This window comes from Bos indicus, chromosome 18, assembly GCF_029378745.1.
Source record: "Bos indicus isolate NIAB-ARS_2022 breed Sahiwal x Tharparkar chromosome 18, NIAB-ARS_B.indTharparkar_mat_pri_1.0, whole genome shotgun sequence".
Classification (NCBI taxonomy): Eukaryota; Metazoa; Chordata; class Mammalia; order Artiodactyla; family Bovidae; genus Bos; species Bos indicus.
Window position 1 is genome coordinate 8131082 of NC_091777.1, and position 24748 is coordinate 8155829.

The following is a 24748-nucleotide window of genomic DNA, read 5'->3' on the forward strand; positions in this document are numbered from 1 at the left end:
GAGTCTTGGTTCCCTCACCTGTACTCTATTTAATGCATAGAGGTATTTTAAGATGGCAAAATATGTAAAAGGCCTGACATTTCCTGGTTGCTCAAAGAGCATCAGTAACACTTCTGTGTGTTAGCTGGGATGCATGGAGATGCCTTGCATTGAGGAGTCTGGGCATCTCTGATCTGTGTGAGGATGGACAGGAAGGGCTTCCTGGTTCCCTCAACCCAGAGCCCCCACATAGGAAGAGAAGATATCACTGGGGAACCAGAGTCCACACGCAACACTTCACTGTCTACAGAGAGCCAGCATCTGTGGAGGATGACTTTTGATACCTACAACCCAGAAAAGGCAGAGCTGCCCTCAGTGGACAAAAGGGCCAGAAAAGAACCTGGCCATATCTATCCAAAGCCTAGAAAATAAGTTTACTTTTGACCTGCTAACCCTGCTTCTATAAACCTATCCTATAATTTGAGATACAGAGAAATACAAAATACTCATCACAGAGTTATAAAGAAATTACAAACATATAAACAAAAACCTCAGTCATTTGGGGAAAAAAACTTTTAAATAATTATTGGGTAAGGAAATAAAATTACAAATTAGTTCAAAATAGCAATGATGATAATACTACATAGACTACTCGAGAAGAGATATGGCCAAAACTATAATCATAAGAAAAGTATTACAATGTTTATTATTAAATAAGAAAGCATAAAATTTAATAAGAAGTTAGGGGAAAAAAAACAACAAAATAAAACCAAAGAAAAATAGAATTAAGGCATTAATAACGTGAAAAGCAGAAATAAATTCATTAAAACTAAATGGCAGTAGAATTCAAGAGCTAGGTCTCTAAAAAGCACTACTATAAACCAAAACTGCCACCAACAGACAAACCTCTATACAGTCTAATGAAAGAAAATAATGAGAAAACAAAAACAGACACAGAATAGAATGAAAAGGGTAAAAACACGGCAGCATTTCAAAAATGACAAGAAATTATATGACTTAATAAATTCGAAAATTCTCAAGGAAATAGAAGGTTGTCTGGAAAAAATTAAAATGAACACAATTGACTTAATAAGAATTAAGAACATCAAATTAAGCAAAAGCCATAGATGATTTTGAAAATGTTACTAAAGAATACTCTCTGAAGCTTTATAAAATGCTCCAGATGCAAGAGGAAAGGAACATTTCCTCACTCATTTTATGACATTTAATGACCTTGACAGAAAAATTTAACACACACACACTAAAACTACAGCCAGTATTACTTCAGAATATACATTAAAAAATTCTAAATAAAATATTTTTGAACTTCACAAATAAAATAAAATATACCTCTACCAGCAAGAACCTGCCCCCCACCAAAATATAAATGCACTAATATAATCATATCAATTAGTGGAAAAAAAAATCACATGATCTCAATAATTTTTCAAATTTGTCTAATACGTCATTTCCTGTTTTTAAAATACAGCAAAAATAGAACATTCCTAGTCTTAAACAACCAGCCAATGTGAAACACAAAGTGAAGTAATACAGGCATTCCCATTAAAATCATGGATCAGGCTCCTATCACAACTAGTATTCAACACTGGTGAACAAAGCAAGCAAAAGAAATAAGGGCTTCTATTATCAGGAAGGAGAGAAACTGACCATTACTTGCTTGAGATAAAACTGAACTCAAAAAATCTAAGAGAATTAAGCAGGAGACCATAATAACTAATAGAGAGTCAAAAACATGGCCAGGTTATAAGTATTCAATAACCAATCATTTTACCCTACAAAATTAACAACAAAAAATATTATAGAGAATGATGTACTCTCAATAATAACAAAAACAAAACTGAACAGAACATAGCTAAGAGAAAAATGTACCAAGAAATATGTAAAACTCACACGAAGAAAAAAAATTACTGAAAGATACAAATTAGACCTGCACCTGTTACAAAGATAAGCCAATTGGCTTGTAAATAAGAAAGTCCTCCCAAGCTCAGTAATGAATTAAATACCATTCCAATCCAAGCTACTAAGATTTTATTTGACTTGAAAACTGATTCTGTAAATTCATATGTAAACTAACTGGGCTAGTGTAGTCAATAAAATTTTGAAATAAAGAATAAAAGCATTATATGCAGAGTACATCATGAGAAATGCTGGGCTTGAAGAAGCACAAGCTGGAATCAAGATTGCCGGGAGAAATATCAATAACCTCAGATATGCAGATGACACCACCCTTATGGCAGAAAGTGAAGAGGAACTAAAAAGCCTCTTGATGAAAGTGAAAGTGGAGAGTGAAAAAGTTGGCTTAAAGCTCAACATTCAGAAAACAAAGATCATGGCATCCGGTCCCATCACTTCATGGGAAATAGATGGGGAAACAGTGGAAACAGTGTCAGACTTTATTTTTTTGGACTCCAAAATCACTACAGATGGTGACTGCAGCCATGAAATTAAAAGACACTTACTCCTTGGAAGGAAAGTTATGACCAACCTAGATAGCATAGTCAAAAGCAGAGACATTACTTTGCCAACAAAGGTTCGTCTAGTCAAGACTATGGTTTTGCCAGTGGTCATGTATGGATGTGAGAGTTGGACTGTGAAGAAGGCTGAGCGCCGAAGAACTGATGCTTTTGAACTGTGGTGTTGGAAAAGACTCTTGAGAGTCCCTTGGACTGCAAGGAGATCCAACCAGTCCATTCTGAAGGAGATCAGCCCTGGGATTTCTTTGGAAGGAATGATGCTAAAGCTGAAACTCCAGTACTTTGGCCACCTCATGTGAAGAGTTGACTCATTGGAAAAGACTCTGATGCTGGGAGGGATTGGGGGCAGGAGGAGAAGGGGATGACAGAGGATGAGATGGCTGGATGGCATCACGGACTCGATGGACGTGAGTCTCAGTGAACTCCGGGAGTTGGTGATAGACAGGGAGGCCTGGCGTGCTGCGATTCATGGGGTCACAAAGAGTCGGACACGACTGAGTGACTAAACTGAACTGAACTGAAATAATGTTTATATATTTGATCACATATAATTAAATAACATAATATATAAATATATAATTAAATAGCATATTATATAATTAAATAGTATAATAAATATTAAAAATCAGTAAGGAAGCAAAGCAAGTTTAGTCCTAAATAATGTGATTTTCTGTGATTTTTCAAGCCCTTCAATACGAACTGGCCTCAAATGTGTACTCACAGATTAATTGAATGTCTTTCATTGTTTAGAGTTATGATCCATATACCAATTGAGTACAACCTCATTTTAAAACAACACGCTAAAAGGATGGCCAGGAATAAAATAATAAATCACTGATCACTACAAATGGTGGCATACTTCTGTGACAATGGTTATGAGCACAGCAATCAAATTCCTCTATCTGGTTTTTGGACAGTGCCTGCTGCTTATGTGGACAGGAAGAGAGAGCTACAACCTGCCCTCCTCTTGCAGGTGGCAAAGCAGGCCACACACCTGAGTGGGAGACGGTTCTCGGAAGCGAATGCGTAACCAGAAAGATGCAGTCACGTCAGAGCAATTGCACTGAGGAAAAAAATAAACAAATTTAAAACGACAACAAATTCAGGAACTGCACAAAGCACTTCGAGTCTAACCACACTTGCAAAAGTTTCCCTAAGCCCAGGAAACTATCAGGGGAATTCTAAGATTCCCTGAAACATGTGGAAAAATCTTGAACTATTTTTTTTTCCTTTGAAGTTCTGTCATAAATTCTACGAGAAATGACTCAGATGATTTGGAAATTACTAGAGTTACTAGAATTACTAGAAATTACCGTCTTCGGGAAAGTTGACCGTAGCGACACAAAGACTATTTAGAGATTTAGTGGTCCACCGTGAAGGTATATTTCATGTTAAAGAAAAGGTGAAAATCTGGAATTATAAATTGGGTGTCACTGTTCACTTTACACGGACTGCTTCCTACAGGGCTCCTTTAAAAATCGCAGGCTGCCCTTGTGCAATTATGTTATTATCCAACCTGGAAATGTGTTCATCTATTGTACAAACAAGGCACACACCTCAGCAAGGCAAGAACTTAATAGCATTTGCCCCTAAGAAAGCAGCCTGCTTTCTTAGAGGAAATGTATTGCCTCTAGTATGTTTTAAAAAAAAAAGTGTTAAAATAGTAGTATTCCTTGCAAGCACCTTCTCACCTAGGCTCTATTGTTGGTGGAAGGATAAAAATCTTACAAGCTGCATAGATCACAAACTACAACCCTGGGTATATCATCTATTAACAGATGCAGGAAGAAAGACAGATGAGCAAGAAGACTCAGAGGGGACCAGTTATCTAAGCCATATTCTCAAAATCATAGAAACAAAGGGCTGGACTCAATCCGATGACAAGTTCTCTCTCAAAGGGTTAAAAGACTCATTGAGAACAAGTGCTTCTGTGGACTGAATGCACAGTGTGACAAAGCAGATTAACTTGGCAGTTGAAAGTAATGGGAGCCAAACAGACCTTGCCATGCGGATTTGTGTCTCTTGTATTAAAGGTTATACTCCCTTTATAGTTATTGTAAAATATCGGCTATATTCCCCAGTATTGCACAAAATATTAATGTAGCTTGCTTCACACCTGATAGATTTTAAAATTGAGATTGTTTAAAATTGACACAAAAAATCAGTCATGTCTGACTCTTTGTGACCCCATGGATTGCAGCACAACAGGCTTCCCTGTCCTTCACCATCTCCCAAAGTTTGTTCAAACTCATGTAAAATTGAGGTGTCTCAGTCCAAAAAAAAAAAAAGAAGAAGTCCCAGATGTTCAAGCTGGATTTAGAAAAGGCAGAGAAAACAGATCAAATTGTTAACATCCGTTGGATCATCAAAAAAGCAAGGGAATTCCAGAAAAACATCTACTTCTGCTTTACTGACTACTCTAAAGCCTTTGACTATGTGGATCAAAACAAATTGTGGAAAATTCTTTAAAAGAGGGAATACCAGACCACCTTACCTGCCTCCTGAGAAACCTGTATGCAGGTCAAGAAGCAACAGTTAGAACCAGACATAGAACAACAGACTGGTTCAAAATTGGGAAAGGAGTATGTCGAAGCTGTATATTGTCAGCCTGCTTATTTAACTTATATGCAGAGTACATCATGTAAAATGCTGGGCTGGATGAAGCACAAGCTGGAATCAAGATTGCTGGGAGAAATATCAATATCCTCAGATATGCAGATGACACCACCCTTTTGGCAGAAAGTGAAGAGGAACTTAAGAGACTCTTGACAAAGGTAAAAGAGGACAGTGAAAAGCTGGCTTAAAGCTCAACATTCACAAAACGAAGATCCTGGCATCTGGTCCCATCACTCCATGGCAAATAGTGGGAAAACAATGGAAACAGTGACAGACTTTATTTTCTCGGGCTCCAAAATCATTGCAGATAGTGACTGCGGCCATGAAATTAAAAGGTGCTTGCTCCTTGCAAAAAAAAAGCTATGACAAACCTAGACAGCATACTAAAAAGCAGAGACATTACTTTGCCAACAAAGGTCAGTCTAGTCAAAGCTACGGTTTTTCCAATAGTCATGTATGGATGTGAGAGTTGGATCATAACGGCTGATCGCCGAAGAATTGACGCTTTTGAACTGTGGTGTTGGAAAAGACTCTTGAGAGTCCCTTGGACTGCAAGGAGATCAAACCAGCCCATCCTAAAGGAAATCAGTCCTGAATATTCATTGGAAGGACTGATGCTGAAGCTAAAGCTCCAATACTTTGGCCACCTGATGCGAAGAGCCAACTCGTTAGAAAACACCCTGGTGCTGGGAAAGACTGAAGGCAGGAGGAGAAGGGGACGACAGAGGATGAGATGGTTGGACAGCATTACTGACTCAATGGACATGAGTTTCAGCAATCTCCCGGTGATGGTGGTGTCCCTGATAGCTCAGCTGGTAAAGAATCTGCCTGCAATGCAAGAGACCTCAGTTCTATTCTTGGGTTGGGAAGATCCCCTGCAGAAGGAATAGGCTACCCACTCCAGTATTCTTGGGCTGCCCTGGTGCCTCAGACAGTAAAGAATCCACCTGCAATGCGGGAGACCTGGGTTCGATCCCTGGGTCGGGAAGATCCCCTGGAGAAGGGAAAGGCTACCCACTCCAGTATTCTGGCCTGGAGAACTCCATGGACTCTGTAGTCCATGGGGTCACTGGGAGATGGTAAAGGACAGGGAAGCCTGGCAAGCTGCAGTCCATGGGGTGGCAAAGAGTGGGACACAACTGAGCAACTGAACAACAACGAGAAAAGAAGGATGTCACAGATATCAGCATCACAATGGAGCTTGTTAGAAACGTAGACCCTCCAGGCCCCACTCCAAGTCTACAGAATTAGAAATTCAGAGGGTGGGGCTGGTAATCTGTCTTAACAAGCCCCTCCAGGCAATTCCTGCACAAAATCCAGGTTGAACCACTCCTGATGAAGTAGCCATTGAGTTCCAATTCTTTGCCAAGGAGCTAAGACTTTGGAGAAGTCACTTGACCACTGTGAACATCTGTCTTCTCATTCGTATTTGGGGTTTATCACAGTATGTTCTGGGCTTCCCTGGTAGCTTAGCTGGTAAAGAATCTGCTTGAAAAGCAGGAAACCTGGGTTCAATCCCTGGGTTGGGAAGATCCCCTGGAGGAGGGCATGGCAACCCACTCCAGTATTCTTGCCTGGAGAATCCCCATGGACAGAGGAGCCTGGCAGACTACAGTTCATGGGGTCGCAAAGAGTCGGACAAGGCTGAGCAACTAAGCACAGCACAGCACAGAATACATTCTGGAGAAGGGGGTGACAGAGGATAATATGGTTGGATGGCATCACCAACTCAACTGACAGGACTTTGAGCAAACTCCAGGAGATGGTAAAGGACAGTGCGGCCTGGTGTGCTGCAGTCCATGGAGTTGCCAAGAGCCGGACACGACGCAGTGACTGAGCAACACAGTATGTTGTTGTTATTTAGTCACTGAGTCATGTCCGACTTTTTCGACCCCATGGGCTCCTCCGTCTGTGGGATTTCCCAGTTAAGAATACTGGAGTGAGCTGCTGAATGTTTTGTGACAGCTTGGATGGGAGGGAAGAATAGATACATGTATACGTATGGCTGAGTCCCTTCACTGCTCACCTGAAACTATCACAACATTGTTAATTAGCTATACCCCAATTCAAAATTAAAAGCAGGAAAAAAAGAGAGAGAGAGAGAACACTGAGTGGGTTGTCCTTTCTTTCACGAGGGCATCTTCCTGACCCAGGAACTGAACCTGCAACTCCTGCCTTGACAGGCGGATTCTTTACCACTGAGCCACTAGGGAAGTCTCATCATAGTATACATCTATGTCACAGAGGTGTAAGATTAAAACACAAAGAGTTTATTAAGGAGCCCAACGCTTATGGTTGTGGTTTTGACGGTTATCATTTCTAGTTGTTGTCATCTTCACCAGAGCTCCCTCACCTGCACAAATCTGACTCACCTGTGGAACTTCTACCCTTTGCCACTGCTGACTCACGGGGGGTCTGGGGCAAGGCTGGGGGGACCTGAGTTTACAGCCCAACCCCCCCACCCCAGGTCATGTAGGTGTGTGCCTCCATTTCAGAACTTCAGGAAAGTAGATTTAAAACATTTTGAGATTCAAAGGCTACATCTGTGGTCCAGGGATGCTAAGAAGACGGGCCGCTCAAATAAACTTCAAAAGAGTCCCCAGAGTGAAATTCTGAGTGTGCAGGGTCAGAGGATCCCAGGAAAGAGAAAGAATTTAGTACCTAAGGAAAAACGTGACCTCAGGGAGAGCCTGGACATCACGGGGACATGAAGCGAAGGCGGAAGGAGTAGAAGGTGACTACGGTCCAAAATGCTGGGTGATGCTAAGACCCAGAGCTCACGACTGCAGAGCTGCTGGCCACGGTCATCTCATTCAGACCAAAACCCGACTCAGGAGGGATGTTCCACCATTTAGAAAAGATGTTACAGCCATACCACATGAAACTACGCTGGATCCTCATTGTTCACTGGTCTCATATTTGTGAATTCTACTCACTAAAATTTATTTCCAACCCCCAAAATCAATACTAAGGAGACTTTGTGGCCATTCAAGAACATGCACAGAGCAGGGCCCATTGAGTCATCTGACTGGCATGACCCCAGATGAGACTGAACAAGAGACTCTCCTTTTCTGTTTCAGCTCCCATGATGCAAACAAGTGTGCCTTTCCAGGTCTATTTAGTGCCACACTTTTGCATTTTCGTGCTTTCTGTTGGTGATTTTGCTATTTAAAATAACCCCAAGCTTAGTGCTGGAAGGCTGCCTGGCTGCCCTACACTGGGAAGGTTGTGCTGGGCCTTGTGCAGAAAATACATATGTTACATGAGCTTCCTTCCAGTGTGAGTTTATAGTGCTGCTAGCTGTGCAATTCAACATTAATGCATCAATAGTATGTATTAAATAAGGTGCCTTTGAACAGAAGAACACATAAAACGAGGTTATGTACTGATCAGCTGACAAAAATGTGACAAGAGTCTCACAAGCTGAACCTTACATTTCCCCTAGGGTAATGGTTCGATATCCTGGGTTGCAGGGCGGAGTCGGTTCCATGACCCCTGAGGATAACAAAACCTGTTGATGCTCAAGTTTCCCTTATATAAAATGGCATGGTATTTGCATGTAACCACCGCACATCCTCCTGTATACCTTGTCATCTCTAGGTTACCTCTAAAACCTAATACAGTGTAAGTGCAATGCAAAGAGTTGTAAATATGATGTAGATCCTCTATGAATAGTTGCTGGTACCTGGCAAACTCAGGTTTTGCTTTCTGAAGCTTGCTGGAATTTCCCCCGCCGCCCCCCTCTAATATTTTCCATCCACAGTTGGAATCTGTGGATGCAGAATCCATGGATATGGAGGGCCCAAGAGTACTGGCAAATCCTGTGTTCACAGGGACTTTAGAAAGAACATAACTTGTGACTAACAATTGTGACAACATGAGAATCAACGGTAGCTATTCAAAAACTGATTTGTTTCCATCATCTTCAACGAAGAAAAGGTAAAAGAGAGAAGGGAAGCCAAGACACTTCAAAAGTTTCACATCTCTGAACTCAAATTAGCCTCAATCTGGAGTTCCAAAATAATGAAACTTCATTCATACAACAAATATTTGTGGAGTCATGTGCCCTTCCTACAGATACAGTGGTAAAGATGAACAAAAATCCCTATCCTCAGGGAGCTTATATCCTCTGGGGAAATCATGAATAAGTTGTTTTTCTTTAAAGGAAATATATGGTATGTCAAAGAGTGTTAAGAACCAGGAGGAAAGACAAAATAGAGAAGGAGCTATAAAATACAAGGTGCACTGAAAATGAAATAGGGCACCCAGGAAAAGCAATGGGGAAATCAGAGATGTAAAACTCAATGACAGCTATAAATATTGAAAAGAACAAGACAAAAAAACACACATCTTTTTAAATATGGAATGATTTAACATGCTTAAAAGAAAAGAATCATGTGAAAGACAAGCATTTAATAAAAAATAAGCATTTAATAAAGTGGCTTGGTATAAGATGAATAAATTAAAAAAAAACTTTTCTATATTCCAGCAATAACTATTAATAGTATAAAATGTGATTTTAAACATTCTATACATGGTGGCCTCAAAAGCTATCTAATACTTAAAAACAGCCTTAAGAAATACACATGACCTGTATAAAGACGGGACTTCCCAGGTGGCTCAGTAGTAAAGAACCTGCCTGTCAATGCAGGGGACACAGGAGATGCAGGTTCGATCCCTGGGTGGAGAAGATCCCCTGGAGAAGGAAATGGTAACTCGCTCCAGCATTCTTGCCTGGAAAATTTCATGGACAGAGGAGCCTGATGGGCTGCAGTCCATACAGTCGCAGAGTTGGACACAACTGAGTGGACTGAGCAAATACATTTATAGAGACAACTGAAAAACTGTTCTGAGAGACTTAAGAGATTTGGAACAATGGAGCTAAGAGCTTTATTCCAGAGAGGAAGACCAAAGAGATTCAAGTACCAAAATCTCCCCAAATTAAATTTAATTTACTGATACAATTCCAATCCCTATCCCAATGGGAGAAAAGGAAATAAAATCTTTTACTATGAGTAATTAAAACAGACCAGCATTGTCGATACTGAAATATTTATAAGAATAAAAGGGTATGTTATGGAACAAGAACAGACAGATCTATGGAAAAGAATATAGAGATTAAAAACTTGCTAGTGTAGACTTATGTACTATGGGGAGATACCAGCAAAAATGGTCTTCTTTTTTTAAGTAAAATTAGTTCAACTAAATATAACATTAGTTTCAAGTGTACATTATAATTCAGCATTTGAACACACTAAAAAGTGATCATCGAATTAAGTCTAGTTATTAACCACCATCATACAACTGACCCCTTGTTCACCCTTCTCACCCATCAACCCCCTTCCCCTCTGATATTTACCAATCTCTTCTCCGTTATATATATGAGTTTGGTTTTTATTTATCTAATTTTTTAGATCTCCCATATATGTAGAATCATATGGTATTTGTCTTTGTTCTCTGACTTATTTCAGTTAGCATAATACCCACTAGGTCCATCCACATTGTTGCAAATGGCAGGATTTTATTCATTCTGAAGGCTGAAAAATATTCCATTACACACACACACATATATATCACATCCTCTTTATCCATTCATCCATCAATGGATATTCCAGTTGTTTCTATATCTTGGCTCCTGTAAATAATGTAGCAATGATCATGAAGGTGCATATGTCTGTCTGAATTGATGTTTTCATTTTCTTCCAGTAAATATCCAGAAGCTGGATACCTAGATCACATAGTAGTTCTATTTTTAATTGTTTTGAAGAAACTTCATAATGCTTTCCATAGTAAGTGCACTAATTTACATTCCCACCAACAGTGTATGAGACTTCTCTTTTCTCCACAACCTCTCCAACGCTTGCTATTTCCTGTCTTTTTGACAATATGCATTCTTTTTGGTTTGCATTTCCCTGATATTTAGAGGTCCTGAGCACTTTTTTACATGCCTGTTGGCCATCAGTATATCTTCTTTGGGAAAAAGTCTTTTCAGATCCCCTGTCCATTTGTCAATCAAATTGTGCTTTTTTCTTATTGAATTGTATGAGTTATTTTTATATTTTAGATATTAGCCCCCTATCAAACTTATGGGGCTTCCCTGATGGCTCAGTAGTAAAGAATCCACCTGCAATGTAGAAGATGGGGGTTTGATCCCTGAGTCAGGAAGATCCCCTAGAGTAGGAAATGGCAACCCACTCCAGCATTCTTGCCTGGAGAATCCCATGGACAGCGGAGCCTGGGGGGGCTACAGTCCATGGGGTCGCAGAGTCAGACATGACTGAGCACACACATACACACATCAGATATATGATGTGCAGACATTTTTTCCCAATCATAGGTTGTTTTATTTTGTTGATGGTTTTTCATTCACTGTGCAAAAGCTTTTTAGTTTGATATAGTACCTTGTGTTTATTTTTGCTTTCTTTACCATTACCTTCAGAGTCAGATCCAAAAAACAAGAAAGAAACCAATGCCAAGAGCAGTGTCGAGGAAGTTACACCTATGCTTTCATCTGGAAGTTTTATGGTTTCTGGTCTTACCTTCAAGCCTTTAATCTACTGTCAGTTAACTCTTGTGTATGGGGTGAGATGTTGTCCAGTTTCATTCTTTTGCATGTGGTAGCATAAACGGGCTCTGATACATAAATGGGTTCTGATACATAGTGTAGGAGTCGTCTCCATCAGTGGGGAAAGAAGTTTAGTAAATAAATGGGGTTATGTCAACTTGTTATAAACATGAAATAGGATGAATTTAGATCCTCATATAATGTGTCCAAATTAATTCCATGCTGATTATATGCCAATAAAAACTAAATCAATATTGCATAAATGATTTCTTATAATTCTGGTTTTTATCTCACTGGAGAGGGGTGAGCAAAAGGGCAGATTCATTCAGTCTGGTAACAGAGAACTGAGCACAAACTACTGTCATTGTTCTTTCCTCTCAAAAATAGAAAAATGAAAATAAAAACAAAGCATGCTGTGTACCTTTATAATGGAAGAGTATGTTTCCATTTAAATGTACAATGAAGCAGAGATAATTCTGTCATAGTCACAAGGACGTTCTGATCCCCCCGGAAACAAAGAAGTGGGATCAGCATTCTATGCTGACTTCAATTCTCTAAACTCACTCTGGGAAGTGAGGCAACGAGAAGCCAGCCCTGGATTCAGAGAGAAGAGGCTGGGGTAGATGTGAGATGCTTTGGGGTAGAAGGCACACATGGGGGTCGGGACAGTGGGGGCAGCAGAAGGCACCATTGAGAGAATAAACGCCCTGCCAGGAATGGGGGTGGCCTTAGCACCCACCTCGCTTGAGGGACACTCTGGGAAGCAACTCTGATTGGGACAGAACTCTGATGACTCCTCCCAACAAAATAAAACAAGCAAGTGGGAAGGAGATTCAGGGGCAAGACCCAGGCCCAGCTGCTTCCATCCTGAGGGCGTCCCTGGCCTGGGAGAAGCTGGCCACGTGCTGAGTGTAAGGAAGGGGGGTGTGGAATGGGCAGTGGGTGTCACTTCTACATCCTTGGAGGAGGAAATGGCAACCTAGTCCATGAAAAGGAAAGACGGGTTTAAGAATAAAATAATTGCAAAAGTATTCTTTAAAGTGTTTCTATACTGTTTATATAATAAAGTACCAGGGTTTATAAAAATAAGGAAACTATCTTGCAAAACAAATGGAGTTAACAATGGTTAGCAGAAAACAAGAAGTGAATTAGAAGTTTAGCTTAAAAGTTCTCTGAAAATTAGGAAGAACAAATGATGAGAAAAATGATAGAAATATTGAGTGTATACCCAAAAACATACAACATATTAACCAATGTAACATAAGGAAGAAACTAGTAACCAATAACATAACTTTCAAGGCCTCCACGACTGATCAAAAGATGTGGCACCAACCTATATTAATGAAAACTGAACACTAGATATATATTTACTTCTGAAATGTATTAATTTAAAAGATAAAGAACAAATCTTATAAGAACCAGAAACAAAAGTTAGTAAGTTTTTAATCATCTTAGCATCAGACTTCTCCTCCACACCATGATTTTCAAAAAAACAGTGTGCAATAAAATCTTCACAACCAGTCAAGCTATCTTTCATGCAGAAAGAATTAAAAAAAAAAAAAAACATTTTCCATGTTCAGATATACAACAGGCCAGAAAGTATACCACCCATACATATGTTCTTCCTGAGCAAAAACAAAAAGTATACCACTGACCAAAAAGTGTATCAAAATGATAAATTTATAAATGAGGCAGATGCGCCATCAAATAATTCATAATAAAGTATAACAGATAAAAGTAAAATGTATATTTGATCTCTAATTGTTAACAACTAACAATATAAAGGCTATTAATCTTTCCTTAAAGAGGACACAATATTTTAAAACCTACAAAAACAAATATAAATTCCTTAATTATTCCAACAAAAACTGGGGGAAAGCTTTACACACTAGACACCCCTAAAAATTTTGTTTCCTTTTTGACAAAGAAAAAGTAGAGGAACAAAAAAACTGAAAAGGTATTGACCAATTACCCAGACAAGACCTGGGAGTAATGGAAAGTCAAGAATTAATCTAAAACTGGAGCCATGGGAGGGTATTTCCTGACCCAGAAGAGTCAGCTGAGATGATCACAAAGCTTGGACCTACTGGGAATTTGTACTGGAACCCTGAAATTCTAATGAAAAAATTAAAATAATAGAATATAAAGGCTTCCCAGGTGGCTCAGTGGTAAAGAATCTGCCTCCCAATGCAAGAGACATGAGTTTGATCCCCGGGTCAGAAAGACACCCTGGAGAAGGAAATGGCAACCTATTTCAGTATTCTTGCCTGGGAAATTACACAGACAGCGGAGCATGGCAGGCTATAGTCCATGGGGTCACAGAGTCCGACACAACTTAGCAACTAAACAACAAACCAAAAATAAAACTGGGAATCTTACACTGTATTAGACGTCAAGGAAGACTTTTTATAGAAAGAAACACTGAAAAAAAAGAGTCAGAAAATGAATATGAATTAATAGCAGGACAGCATTCCAAGCAAAAAACAGAAGAATATTTTGAATAGTTCACAAAATGAAACATGGTACAAAGTCAATAGGAAGGCCAGAATGGACAAAGCACAAAAAAAATAAAGGTAAGAGTCAGTTGTTAGAAAGGCAGGGGGCACAATAGGAAGAAGAGGAACAAGCAGCTGGCTGAATTTCTCAGAAAAAAATACAATCCTCAGCAAGAAGGACTTATTCCAAAATATGGAGGGTTAACATTAAGAAATTTGTAAAGAAATTTATAAAACTGTATCAACTGATCAAAAAAGAAAGATTTCAATAGAAAAAAAAAACTTTAATAAATTAGAAAATTATAACATTTCAAGGAATCAGTTTTCTAAGTATAGTCCTTATCTGAATGAGCTACTTGAGGATACACTCCAGCATCACAGAACACAGTCCAAGAAAATTGTGGAATATACAGAAGCGCAACAAATTATTATGTAAGTAAATTTACACTTAAATCTAAATAACTGTTGACAATTCATTACACTTTGGGAAAGAATTGTTAAAATTCAAGGCCTAACAAAGTAGGTTTAGTATAAATACAACAGTAACAAAAGTCTGTATATAAAATTTAAATAATCAAATTAAAAAACAGGAGAGGTGGCCAGGAGAGAGAAAATAAAGAGCAGCTAAGTTGCTTCCCACGTTCAAGAGAGACGTTCTAGCAATTGCTTAACTCAAGGCATTAGCAGAAAGAATAGTTTCAAATACGTCTGTTAAGAAGTTAAGGACAACCCATTACAAAAAAAAAAGAAGAAGTATATATATAACTTCCAGGGGGAAAAAAGTCACAAAATAAAATAATCAATCCCAAGAAAAGGAAAACAAGAACACACGATAAACGGGAGAGGATGAAGAAGATGGTGCCGGATGGCGCCGAGGCGTGGTTCCAGGGGGCAGTCCCGGAGGGTGTGTGGCTCCGCCCTGTTTGCGCGGGGAACTCCAGAACGCTGAGATGCTAAGAGATATCTAGAACTGCAAACTTTGCAAGAATATGGAGATACAGGAGAAATCGGCTTGGAGAGGTGAGCATGACTCAACTAATAAGGTGGATGCAGAAACACAAGATTCCACCGGATGCTTCAGTGCTTAATATTAGAGCTGGAAATGGTGTTTTCCTGGTTGAACTTGTAGGCAAAATGTGGTTTCTCTGATATTATTGGAATTGATTACTCTCCTTTTTACAGTACAGCTTTCTGGAAGTATTACAGAGAAAGGTTTATCTAACATTAAGTTGAAGGGAGAATACTTCTTGAATCCTTCCACAAAGCTGTCTGGATTTTATAGTTGTACTGATAAAGCAACGTCTGATGCCATAAGCTTTAATCCTGACAACGCAATTCAGAAGAGGAAGCAATATGTGAAATCTCTCTCCAGGGTGTTGAAAGAGAAAGGCTTTTTTCTAATAACCCTATGTGATTGGACCAAAGAAGAATGAATGAATTCAGTGAAGGATTTGAACTTTCCCAAGAGCTGCCAACACCCAAGTTCAGCTTTGGAGGTAGATCTGGAGACAGTGTAGGAACTCTGGTTTTTCAAAAGACATGAGACTTTTCACTGGACAGATTCAGTTAGTTTTTTAAGAAGCTCTGCTTCAAAGTAAACCCGACACAGAAAATGCAAGTGCAAATCAACATTTAGCACGTGTCGCACATGATGCACGTGTGAATCATTATGGTGTACATAAGACGCACATGTTGGATAGATGGAACAAGTTGGCAAAAACAGAAGAGAAGAGAAAACCATGAGCGTGTAAGTAGTTGGGTTTTAGAGATCAATCAAGAACGGTTTAAAGTTTTCTTCTGTACTTGAGATGCAAACATTTTTCTTTCTGATTTAAAAAAAAATCCTGTAACTGCTGAACAGTTAAAACTTTAAAGCAGTAAATGAATTTACAGAAAGGATGTATTCTTCAGGTCTGTGCCTTGGTAAAGGTGAACTGAATATAGCTATTTATGAAGATTTGACCAAGTTATTCCAGGGTCAGAATAATAAGCCAGAACACTTTCTTAAGGTGTGAATAGACTATCACAAAACGTAGTAAGTATGAGGATTTAAAAATGAGGATTTAAATGAGGATTTAAAAATAAATGATTTAACACCTGAGAAAATCCCCCAGCCCTTATGTATATAATTAAACAAAGTCAGGTAAATGTATCAGTTGATCAAAAGGAAGCATGATAAACAGAAAATATAACATATCATTTCATAAATAATTTTAAACATACTAATATTCATAATAATATTACCTAAACACATTGACATGGAAATCTATCCAATACATCTACAAGAAGACCCTGAGACTTAAAACTAGCTCTCACTTTATGAAAAAACAGTAAGGATCTAAGAATTTACTTGATATAATTAGTCAGCTTTATTTAATAGGTATATATCCTAATTGTCAAAATATATTTACTCATATAATATAGATACTACATTCTGTGCTCTCTGGAGACAATTCAGTCTTCAAATAATAAAATATTGATCATGCATTAAATCACAAAAAATTCAGTAACACTGCAAAAAAGGGTTAAATATACACTTTGATCTCTGGCCACAATGCATAAAAACTTGGAGCCAGAAACAATTAAAAGAATAAAAATAACATTAACTTAATTATTTTAAAATAAAATTTTTTATTTAAATTAGAAGCCTCCATAATAAAACTGTAAATAAACCATGCTCTGAAACAAATTAATAACTATAAATCTTTTCCTTTTTATTTTCAAATATCAAATGTGAAATAAGTATTCAGCTCAAGTAACTGGAAAATTAAGAGTAAATTAAGCCTAAAGAGATATAAATATTTTGGAAATAATTTGAGGAAATTGGTATGATCTACTGAAGCTGAATATATGAGTACACAACACAGGAATTCCATATCTAAATATTTAACATGGATAGTCTCTGGCATGGATGTACCAGTAGATAGGTACAAAACATATTCATAGCTACACTGTTTGTAATAGCAAAGCATGAAAATAAAATAAGAAACTTAAATAATTCCAAATGTCCACCCACATTAGAACAGATTAATAAATTCCATAATTTGTATATCCTATTATTTGTAATTACATACTGTATATTTTAACATTTTGTATATTTATATATGTAAATACTATACTCTTATAAAGAAATAGTATACTCCAGTAAAAACAGTATATTCCAGTATACATTAACATGGATAAATCTCAAAAGCATAACACTGAGCAAAAAGCAAGATTGAAGAAGAATTCATGCAATTCAATTCCATTTCTTTACATTTCAAAACCAGGAAAAATCAACCAACATGAACTTTAGGGACCCATAAGTGAAATTATACAGAAAGTGAAGGAAATGATTAACCAGAAATTCACAACAGTAACCTCTCAGAAAGAGGGATGGCTGGGCTTATACTGAGACAGGTGCTCAAGAGGGCTAAAAACATGTTCTATTATTTAAATTATGTGGTGAGTGCACTTATTATTGTTACTATTAAATGTACATTTTTGCATTTCATATTTTATAATTTAAAGTTAAACAGTAAATAGATGGAGTAAAAAGTACTAAATGAAGAAATGAATAATGATAAATCAGGAGCTTATTAATACAGAGAAGAAAACAGTGAAATGGGAAAATAAAGCTAAGAGCTGATTTTATGAAAAAAAAATCAATATAAGAGACAAACTGCTGGCAACCTGAAAAATAGGTAAAAAGGGAAATCACAAAGCTACCAATTTAAGGAAGACAAGAAGACATCATCAAATATAGAAAAGAGATATTTTGAAAATATAGGAGGAAACTATTTGCACCTTTTCAAATGAATTTTAAAACAGGGATACTAGGAATGTTGTTCTTATTACATATAAATTACAAAAAATTACTTCAGAAGGTGAAACACGAAAAAATCAACAGCCATTAGAAATGCTATCAAAAGTATATCAAAAAATATTCTAGATGCAGAAAATATCACAACCAACTTATTTCTTTCAAAAAACATTCAAGAGGAAGCTTAACTGACATGTTGCACAAACTTTTCCTAAAAACAGGGGGAAAAATAAAAGGTTAATCAATCACTTTCATGAAACCAACACTATTCTAACATTAAAAGTTTTACTAAATTAGTACACACAGAAGAAAACCAAAGACCAACAATATTTATGAATATCAATACAAAAATTCTAAACACACAGAGCAGTTGGCTGAACCTAGCAAATTATTAAAATAAAAATTCATCATTACCAAGTGTGCCTATTTCACAATATGATACATTAGTCTTAAGAAATCAGTTACTAAATTATACCCAAGTTTATAATAAGGAGGAAGATTATATGATCATCTCAGGAACTATCAAAGAAGCACCTAATAAAATACAACAGCACTCCTTATTTAAAAAAAAAAAAAAGGAAGACTACAGATACAGGAACTCTAATTAACAGGGAAAATCATCTACCTTTTACCAGTAGCCCCTGCCTTAATTAATGATGAAATCAGAAGCAAGACATGACAAGACATGACTCCTGGCTGTCATGCTATTAGTGAGTGCTTTCTGAAAATTGTGGCAAATAAAGTAAGAGTAGAAAAACATATCTGTATAACTAAGAGAAAGGACAGGCAAGATAATACAATTTGAGGATGATGTGACCACCTAAAATTCCAAAAAGAACTGAACGAAATATATTTGATAAGAATTCAGAAGGTGAAGCATTAAAAACAAATATCAAAAATTATTCTTCTTATAAACAGTAATAAATTGAAAATAAAACCCTATTTACAAAAGAAACAAAAATTTAAACTGCCCAGTAACAAACTCAGACTCTGTATCAAGAGAGCTAGATAACTTTACTAACACACATGAAAGGAAGTTTTAATAAATGTAGAGAAACATGTTCTTGAATGAGAAGACTCAAAATCACAAAGATGCCAACTTTCCACAAAGTGATTTGTAAATCGAGTGCAATTAAAAGAAGAACCTCATATGGATTTTATTTTGGAACTTCATAAATAGAAATAATCAAAAACATTTTGAGAAAAGAATTAGGAAGGTGGACTCAAGTTATCAAACAACAATATGTTTTCTAAAAGTACAATAACTAATGATGAACTATGGACACTCTTGAGAGTCCCTTGGACTGCAAGGAGATCCAACCAGTCCATCCTAAAGGAAATCAGTCCTGAATATTCATTGGAAGGACTGATGCTAAAGCTGAAACTCCAATACTTTGGCCACCTCATGCGAAGAGTTGACTCATTGGAAAAGACTCTGATGCTGGGAGGGATTGGGGGCAGGAGGAGAAGCGGACGACAGAGAATGAGTTGGTTGGATGGCATCACCAACTCGATGGACATGAGTTTGAGTGAACTCCGAGAGTTGGTGATGGACAGGGAGGCCTGGCGTGCTGCGATTCATGGGGTCGCAAAGAGTCGGACACGACTGAGCGACTGAACTCAACTGAACAATAACTAAAACTGAAGAAGAGAGTAGAATGCTTGTAAACAAACTCATATCACTATATGTAATAATTTCACCAATGATAAATCTGACATTTCAAATCAGAGGGAAAATAATGAGTTATTCAATAAATAGTGTTAAAACAATAGATTAACAGTGCCAGTGGCCATATCCCTACTTCATACTGTACAGTAAAACAAATCACAGCTATATTAAATGTGCATGTAAATGTGCATAAGTTTTGCCACAAAAGGAACAGAAGAGACTAAAGATCAATGGTTATAAACTTCAGCACAAGGACGGCTTTCTCCCTACTCCAAGGAAGGAAAGTAGGAAGAAAAGGAGGGAAGCAGAAAGAATAGAGAGATGAGAAGGAATCACAAATATGTTCAGTTCAGATGCTCAGTCGTGTCTGACTCTTTGCGGCCCCATGGACTGCAGCACACCAGGCTTCCCTGTCCATTACCAACTCCAGGAGCTTGCTCAAACTCATGTCCAACAAGTCGGTGATGCCACCCAACCATCTCATCCTCTGTCATCCCCTTCTCCTCTTGTCTTTAATCTTTCCCAGCATCAGGGTCCTTTCTAATCAGTCAGTTCTTCACATTAAGTGGCCAAAGTATTGGAGCTTCAGCCTCAGCATTAGTTCTTCCAATGAATATTCAGGACTGATTTCTTTAGGATAGACTGGTTGGATCTCCTTGCAGTCCAAAGGACTCTCAAGTCGGATTCTCCAATACCACAGTTCAAAAGTATTACAACATATAATCTAGGATAAAAGTTACTCTCCTTATAAAAAAAAAAATTACAACAGGTGAAATTTAAAACTAACCAGAAAGAAAAATAAATATTTTGGTTAATGTATGTGCTTAGACAAGGATTGTTGTTGTTGTTCATTGTTCAGTTGCTAAGTCGTGACCGACTCTTTGTGACACCATGGACTGCAGCACTCCAGGCTTCCCTGTCCTTCACTGTCTCCTGGGATTCACTCAAATTCATGTCCACTGAGTCAATGGTGCTATCCAACCATCTCATCCTCCACTGCCCCCTTCTCCTACTCTCAACCTTTCCCAGCATCAGGGTCTTTTCCAGTGAGTCAGCTCTTCACATCAGGTGGCCAAAGCTTCAGCCTCAATCCTTGCAGTGATATTCAGGGTTGATTTCCTTTAGGATTGACTGGTTTGATCTCCTTGCTATCCAAGGGACTCTCAAGAGTCTTCTGCAACACCACAGTTCAAAAGCATCAATTCTTTGGCACTCAGCCTTCTTTACGGTCCAACTCTCACATTCATACATGACCACTGGAAAAACCATAGCTTTGACTATTTGGACCTTTGTCAGCAAAGTGATGTCTCTGCTTTTTAATATGCTGTCTAGGTTTGGCATAGCTTTCCTTCCAAGGAGCAAGTGTCTTTTAATTTCCTGGCTGCAGTCACCGTCTGCAGTGATTTTGGATCCCAAGAAAATAAAATCTGTCACTGTTTCCACTTTTTCCCCATCTATTTGCCATGAAGTGATGGGACCTGATGCCATGATCTTAATTTTTTTAATGTTGAGTTTCAAGCCAGCTTTTTCACTCTCCTCTTTCACCCTCATCAAGAGGCTCTTTATATCCTCTTTCCTTTCTGCCATTAGAGTGGTATCATTTGCATATCTGAGGCAATCTTGATTCCAGCTTGTGATTCATCTAGACAAGGATTAAGGTCATTAATAGTTTTTTTTTTTAATCTTTATATATAATATCAATAAGAAATGGAAAACACCTCAAAAAACACCTTGCATTTTTTAACAGTTATACAAGTAGTGCTGAGAGCCCAGTGAAAATAAACAAACAGGCTAGTTACTGCTGGCAGTATCTTTTCTGGATGGCAAGCACATCCTTTCTGGAGAGCAATCTGACAGCATTAGCAACAGTCTTTATAAAAGGCATATTCACTGAACTTCCATATCTAGAAATTTATCTTCAGGAAACATCACCAACATATACAAAGATTTCTGAAGAAAGCTTAGTTATATCACTATTTAAAATATTAAAATTTTTATTTTGCCATTTGCAACATTATGGATGAACTTGGACTCCATTACCCTTAGTGAAATAATCAGATAAAGACAGATACTGTATGATATTACTTATGTGTGAAATCTAAAAAATAAAACAAACTAGTGACTATAACAAATAAGAAACAGACCCACAGATACACAGAGCACACTAGTGGTTGGCAGTGAGGAAAAGGCAGGGGGCAAGATAGCAGTAGGGATTAAGTAGTACAAACTACTGTGTAGAAAATAAATGAGCTACAAGGTATATTATACAGCACAGGGAATAGAGCCAACATTTTGTCATTGTAAGTGGAGTATAAAAATACTAGCAAACCAAATCCAGAAACTTATTAAAAAGATAACACATCGTGATCAGTGGGATTTGTCCCAGTACTGCAAGGGTGATTCGACATATAAAAATCAATAAGTGTACTACATTAACAGAATGAAAAAAACTACATGATCATCTCAACTGACACAGAAAAGGCACTGACAGAAGTCCACATCCTTTCATAATAAAAATGTCAAAAAACCAGGACCAGGAAATTTTCTCAACATGGTAAAGAGTATTTATGAAAAATCCCCAGCCAAAATCATATTCAGTGGTGAAACGTTGAAACTTAGTCTCCTAAGATTAGGAATAAGGCAACAATGCCCACTTTCTTCACTGCTTTTCAACACAGTACTGGAAGTTCTGCCCCAAATATGAGACCAAAACCACAGGCAACAAAAGGCAAACTAGATACTTCATTAAAATTATAACTTTTGTGCATCAAAGGACACTGACAAGAGAGTGAAAGACAATTCAAAGCCAGAAAATGTTTTCAAATTACATATCTGCTAAGGTTTTGATAATCAGAATTTAAAAGAACTCCTACAACTCAACCAACAATCCAATTCAAAAATGGGCAAAGGACTTAAATAGAGATTTCTCCAAAAAAGATAAGTAAACACCACTAAGCACACAAAAATATGTTCAACATCATTAGTCATTTAAGGAAACACGAATCCAAACCACAGTGAGATAACATTTCTTAACTACAAAGATGGCTACATTTTTTTTTAAGTAAAGTAAGCACTGGCACAGGAGGGCCTAGAGGAGCTATCCCACGATGAAGATCAGGAAGGGCGGCGGTGAGGAGATACCCCTCATCCAAGGTAAGGAGCAATGGCTGTGCTTCGCTGGAGCAGCCGTGAAGAGATACCCCACGCGCAAGGTAAGAGAAACCTAAGTAAGACGGTAGGTGTTACAAGAGGGCATCAGAGGACAAACACACTGAAACCATACTCACAGAAAACTAGTCAATCTAATCACACTAGGACCACAGCCTCGTCTAACTCAGTGAAACTAAGTCATGCCCATGGGGCCACCCAAGATGGGTGGGTCATGGTGGAGAGATCTGACAGAATGTGGTCCACTGGAGAAGGGAATGGCAAACCACTTCAGTATTCTTGCCTTGAGAACCCCATGAACAGTATGAAAAGGCAAAATGATAGGATACTGAAAGAGAAACTCCCCAGGTCGGTAGGTGCCCAATATGCTACTGGAGATCAGTGGAGAAATAACTCCAGAAAGAATGAAGGGATGGAGTCAAAGCAAAAACAATACCCAGCTGTGGATGTGACTGGTGATAGAAGCAAGGTCCGATGCTGTAAAGAACAATATTGCATAGGAACCTGGAATGTCAGGTCCATGAATCAAGGCAAACTGGAAGTGGTCAAACAAGAGATGGCAAGAGTGAATGTCGACATTCTAGGAATCAGCGAACTGAAATGGACTGGAATGGGTGAATTTAACTCAGATGACCATTATATCTACCACTGCGGGCAGGAATCCTTCAGAAGAAAGGGAGTGGCCATCATGGTCAACAAAAGAGTCTGAAATGCAGTACTTGGATGCAATCTCAAAAACGACAGAATGATCTCTGTTCGTTTCCAAGGCAAACCATTCAATATCACAGTAATTCAAGTCTATGCCCCAACCAGTAACACTGAAGAAGCTGAAGTTGAACGGTTTTGTGAAGACCTACAAGACCTTTTAGAACTAACACCCAAAAAAGATGTCCTTTTCATTATAGGGGACTGGAATGCAAAAGTAGCAAGTCAAGAAACACCTGGAGTAACAGGCAAATTTGGCCTTGGAATACAGAATGAAGCAGGGCAAAGGCTAATAGAGTTTTGCCAAGAAAATGCACTGGTCATAACAAACACCCTCTTCCAACAACACAAGAGAAGACTCTATACATGGACATCACCAGATGGTCAACACTGAAATCAGATTGATTATATTCTTTGCAGCCAAAGATGGACAAGCTCTATACAGTCAGCAAAAACAAGACCAGGAGCTGACTGTGGCTCAGATCATGAACTCCTTATTGCCAAATTCAGACTGAAACTGAAGAAAGTAGGGAAAACCACTAGACCATTCAGGTATGACCTAAATCAAATCCCTTATGATTATACAGTGGAAGTGAGAAATAGATTTAAGGACCTAGATCTGATAGAGTGCCTGATGAGCTATGGAATGAGGTTCGTGACATTGTACAGGAGACAGGGATCAAGACCATCCCCATAGAAAAGAAATGCAAAAAAGCAAAATGGCTGTCTGGAGAGGCCTTACAAATAGCTGTGAAAAGAAGAGAAGCCAAAAGCAAAGGAGAAAAGGAAAGATATAAGCATCTGAATGCAGAGTTCCAAAGAATAGCAAGAAGAGATAAGAAAGCCTTCCTCTGCGATCAATGCAAAGAAATAGAGGAAAACAACAGAATGGGAAAGACTGGGGATCTCTTCAAGAAAATCAGAGATACCAAAGGAACATTTCATGCAAAGATGAGCTCGATAAAGGACAGAAATGGTATGGACCTAACAGAAGCAGAAGATATTAAGAAGAGATGGCAAGAATATACAGAACTGTACAAAAAAGATCTTCATGACCCAGATAATCACGATGGTGTGATCACTGACCTAGAGCCAGACATCCTGGAATATGAAGTCAAGTGGGCCTTAGAAAGCATCACTACGAACAAAGCTAGTGGAGGTGATGGAATTCCAGTTGAGCTATTCCGAATCCTGAAAGATGATGCTGTGAAAGTGCTGCACTCAATATGCCAGCAAATGTGGAAAACTCAGCAG

At 38.1% G+C, this 24748-nt stretch overlaps 1 protein-coding gene and 1 pseudogene across 1 annotated transcript in view; one reads left to right on the forward strand and one right to left on the reverse strand.

Moving 5' to 3' along the window:
* CDYL2 (chromodomain Y like 2) overlaps positions 1 to 24748 on the reverse strand; it is a 169724-nt gene that overhangs the window by 117727 nt on the left and 27249 nt on the right. The window lies entirely within an intron of this gene.
* LOC109572789 (EEF1A lysine methyltransferase 2-like) lies at positions 15223 to 15759 on the forward strand (annotated as a pseudogene).